Source organism: Lactuca virosa, chromosome 4 (genome assembly GCF_052849685.1).
Source record: "Lactuca virosa cultivar CGN04683 chromosome 4, Lactuca_virosa_CGN04683_v6, whole genome shotgun sequence".
NCBI classification, from domain to species: Eukaryota; Viridiplantae; Streptophyta; class Magnoliopsida; order Asterales; family Asteraceae; genus Lactuca; species Lactuca virosa.
In genome coordinates, this window is record NC_136429.1 from 196,674,209 (window position 1) to 196,678,955 (window position 4,747).

The window sequence follows — 4,747 nt, forward strand, 5'->3', positions numbered from 1 at the left end:
CCTCTTCTTCAATATCTATGGCCATTACGTGAGATTGGGTTTTATTTTCAGGATTTTTCGGGAATATTTTCTCATTAACCAAAGTGGTAAGTTGACCAAGTTGTACTTCAAGGTTATTGATGGAGGCTTGCTGATTCTTTATTAATGCTTGCTGATCTATCATTATTGCATGATGATTCTTCATTATATTTCTTTGTTCTTCCATTGCAGCGTCAGTAGCATCATGTCTTTTTTCTGAAGCTTCCATGAATTTCATCAACATGGTCTCTAATTCTATTTTCTTCTCAGCTAGTGGTTGCTCTCTTTGGTAGAAGCCCCGGCCAGTTTTCCAAAATTTCTCTTCTTTTTGCTTCTTGTATTCTTCGTAAGGCAACCACTCTTTCTTTGGTTTTCTCCAATCTTCATCATACTTATCCCCACTTGAGTAGCATACTTGAGCTTTCTTGTTCCCATATTCATCCATATTGCAATCCTTTGTCAAGTGTGGGCCACTACATCTCTCGCAACCAACTCGAATTGCATGAATTGATTGGTCCATTTGAGTCAATCTCCTATCCATAGTGCTAAGCATTGCCATCATAGAAGCCATATCTTCAGTTTGTGTACCTCCACTGCCTTTCATTCCATCGCGTCCTGGGTTGTGATACTCACGAGAGTGCTTTGAAAATACTTCAACCAGCTCCTTGGCCTAAATTGGGTTCTTCTTTGTTAGTGGTCCTTGTGAATCAAGGAGTTGTCTAGTCATGACATTCACCCCATCATAAAATATCGACATTTCTTGCTGAAGATTCAGGTCATGTTGACGACAATTCCTTAACAACCCCTTGTAGCGCTCCCAGGCCTCGTATAATGACTCCCCCGGATTTTGCTCAAAGTTGGCAATTGCCTTATTGAGTTTAGAGATTTTGAAGGGTGGACAAAACTGATCTAGAAATCTCTCGCGCAATTGGGCCGATGTGGTGATTGTACCAGGTGGGAGTGCCTTTAACCAGTCTTTTGCTGCTCCCTTGAAAGTGACTGGTAGCATCCTTAGCAAAGCTATCTCCCTTGGGATATTGGGAGTATTAAAATAATCCGCAATATCGTTCACCTCGTCTAAGTATTTGAAAGCATCCTCGTGATCCTTCCCGTAAAATGGGATATCCTTAAGTGCAGTAAGGATATGTCCCTTCAACTCGAATGTGGCATTGGCAGGAATCGTAGGATGTACTAAACCCGGCCCCACATCATCTCGAATGCGCTTCTTGTAGTCCCCCATGGCCATCTCATCAATGTTTGCCATCTCGTTCTCCAGCTCGTTCTCGGGTTCACTTGTTTGTAATTCAAATTCAGGCTCGGTATCGTACGCGGACTCGGCATGGACGGGTATTTGATCTAAGTGTTCAAGCTTGCTCTTGTTCTTTGAAGATGAACTTGACTCCTCCGTTTTCTTCCCCGACTTCTTTGAGAACACTGATTTGAACTCTTGTAAAGGTGTCTTCTTTGCTGTTTGATCTTCTTTCACGCTCTTATCCTTCTTTTTGTGAAGTGTAGACTCGGGATCTTCAAGTGGTGGTACCAAAGGTGTGTTAGAACCTCTGGTCATGAACTCCTGAAATAAGAAAAGAAAATAAAACGTAAAACTGAACTAAGAAAAAGGAAAAAAAAATTGTGAATCACAGGTGTCACGTCGTGGAAGGATACTCCACGTCGTGACTTCTGTAAAAAAAATTAAAACTATGCTTATAAAAATAACTTTTTTGTGGGTTTTACCCCAAAAAAAAATCAATTAATCTAAAGCAAATAAATAAACAATAAACTAAGCCGTTCCCCGGCAACGACGCCAAAAACTTGATGTGCACGGAAGTACCCACTAATTTTAATATTTATAACCTAACAAACTTAGACTAACTATGCACTTGTAGGCAGTGTACCTACTTAGATTACAGTATAGCTTAGGTAAGTCGGGTGTCGATCACAGGGAACGGTGTTATTAATTAATCTATTTACTACTAAATTAATCTAATTATTAACAAGCTAAAAAGGGGAGTTTTTATATGATTTTGCTTAACTCAAATTCAATCAATAATTAAAAGACACTCTTATCTAGTTCGAATCCACTTCGTCCTTACGACTAGCTAATAATTATGGATTATTAAGTTGGATATTATTATATTAGTAATTTAGGTCTAAATTTACCAATAGTTAATTAATTCATGTAAAACTATGTATGCTCACACACAATTAAACACAGAACCAATTATGTTTATGAATATGCTATGTAAGATTTATCATGCAAACACAATTATGGTCATAATCTATGTTCTCTGGCATAACGTTATATTGTATCTATTATTGAACTAACTAAGCGTCACCGCTTACCCCTATCAATGTTTAACAAATTTGCAGGAGATAAGTAACCAGTATGGTTATATACTATCGGAAGATGTAGAATAGATTTTTGCTATTACTTTTGTACTTCGGTTTATGTATGTGTAAAATTACAATATCCTGGGTAGTTATGTAAAATATTAAAACATAGTTGGTTTCTTTCCAATCCTTTGTAATCACTTTATCAATGTAAGATATTGTTTTATAAATATGCATGTAGCATGTTTTGGAGTAACTACATTGTCAAGTATGAAAGTTTGGGTCTTTCAGAAATATGAAAGTATAGAAAGGCGTTCTTTCAATCATGGTATCAGAGCAGTGGTTTAAGTGAACTAAATCCCATGGATTGGTATTGAGACTTAAACTATTGGAAGTTCAATATATGAACTGGAATCATTGTAAATATATGGATACAAACCATAGGAAACACTTAAGTGGGGTATTGGATAGTGATAAACCCTAGTATTCTAAGATATTAAGTTACTTCAAAAATTTTAGAGAATTAGTTTATGTGAACTAGGAATTTTGAGAATTTCTAGATTTAAACATGAATTATTAAGTGATGATACAATATATATCTGGTATACTTTAGGTTGAATACCTAATGGGCACAAGCACTAGAATATTAAGATGGGATATGCCTTATATTCTAAAATGTGCTAAATGATAAATAAATATAGCATGCTTTAGGTTTCATACCTATATTGCTATTACTTGATAAAGTTTAAGGTCTGTTACCGACCTTGGTTTAGATGAGAAAAGTATATGTTCAGAATTCTAAGAATTTCCGTAATAGAATTTACATGAAACTTTTCGAAGTGATAAAGAGACTTATGATAGTTGACATCGATAAGTTTATAAATAAACGATTGCGGGAAATCGTAAAATAATAAATATGAAGTGAAATCGTAAATAGTGTATTAATACCAATAGAGTGGTATTATACATTTAAAATATGTAAGATAATATAATAACATCTTTAGAAGAAAGATGTGTGTTTAAAATACATTTAGATGAGATAAATGTTTTGGCATAACCGATAAAGTTGTTCCACCGCTGTCCAGATTAAAGCAGTGATAGTTTATAGAGTCGGAAGAACCGAGGATGGTGATAAATACTTCAACAGTATTGAAATTAATGTAATCTAAGATTTAGAAGAATTAAATGAAGATCAAAGGAAAGGCTAATGAAGTTTTTAGACTTATTAGGCCAAGACTTCGTGATGAAGTATGTAGTTCGAGTAGTAACCCTATACAAGATGCTCAGACTTAGTATTTAATAATACTGAGTGATGATTGACTTCTATCACATCCTTATAGAAATTCCATTGTGTGTTAAGCCGACTTTAACCTACAAGATTAGGATGGTGAAATAGGTTATTTGGCTGTGAAAAGGCTGAGTGGCTTACTTGTTAGAGTAAGGTAAAGTACTTAGTTGAAGAAGATATACACTCATATTATTATATGAGAAGAGATGTTGTAGTTAGGAATGACAGAGAACCAAGTTGAAAGCTAGTAGAGCTTGCTGAGATGCAGCTATAATGCAGACTTCTTAGGATAGACTCCTATGAAGTAAACTTAAAAGACACAACCATGAGAAGAAGACTTACTCAGATACAGGAATGACGATGTCATGAAAGGATAATGAAATGAACAAATGTGCATTACATGAGTTAGAAGACGATGCAAGTAGTTGAAAACCGTTTGTCTCCACGATACTAGAGTAAATTCTGGCATAGTGTGTCTTGCAAAGTAGACACTACCCGAGAAAGAATTTATATGAAGAATTGGAAGTAAAAATTTCTATCGACCCATGGAAAAATATTAGAATATTCTAGATCGAGTATATGCATGAGAAGAATCCTAGAGGGCGAGTATAGGTAATCCAATATATGTTTGATAGAAACGCGAAAACCCTAGTTGAGTCTAGGATAAATTGTTGTATGTATTTGTTTGAACACACTCAGGTGTGAAAAGTTGCCTTGTGAAAACTTTTGAACGGTGACTTGGGAACTACGAGACAATACTTGGGACGAGTATGAGTAGGTGTGAATAGTAGTAGAGGCCTATACTACTGGAAGCACAGGACTCACACTTGGATCAGGAAAAGTCACAAGGTTACCAAGAAGCTAGTAAATGATTTCGTTTTATTCATGTGTGTCGTTACCTTCGTTTCGGTAATGACTAAGAAGATAATTATCGTTCAAATCTTAATGTCATAAAGAGTGGAGTCCGATTAATATAAATCTACAAAGATAAAGTTGATTGGTTTAGAAAGCCATGTATTGAGTAATGACGAAACTTAAGTCAAGAAGGAGACGGTCGAGATGGTCGATAGAAATATAACGATCTTTATTAATGAATTGAGCAACCATTAA

General features: G+C 35.4%; 1 non-coding gene across 1 annotated transcript; it reads left to right on the plus strand.

Moving 5' to 3' along the window:
* The first annotated feature begins 791 nt into the window (after positions 1-791).
* LOC145110312 (small nucleolar RNA R71) lies at positions 792-898 on the plus strand. Its single transcript, XR_013709695.1, has one exon. It is a non-coding gene; the product is annotated as a small nucleolar RNA R71 (small nucleolar RNA).
* The last annotated feature ends 3,849 nt before the right edge of the window (positions 899-4,747 follow it).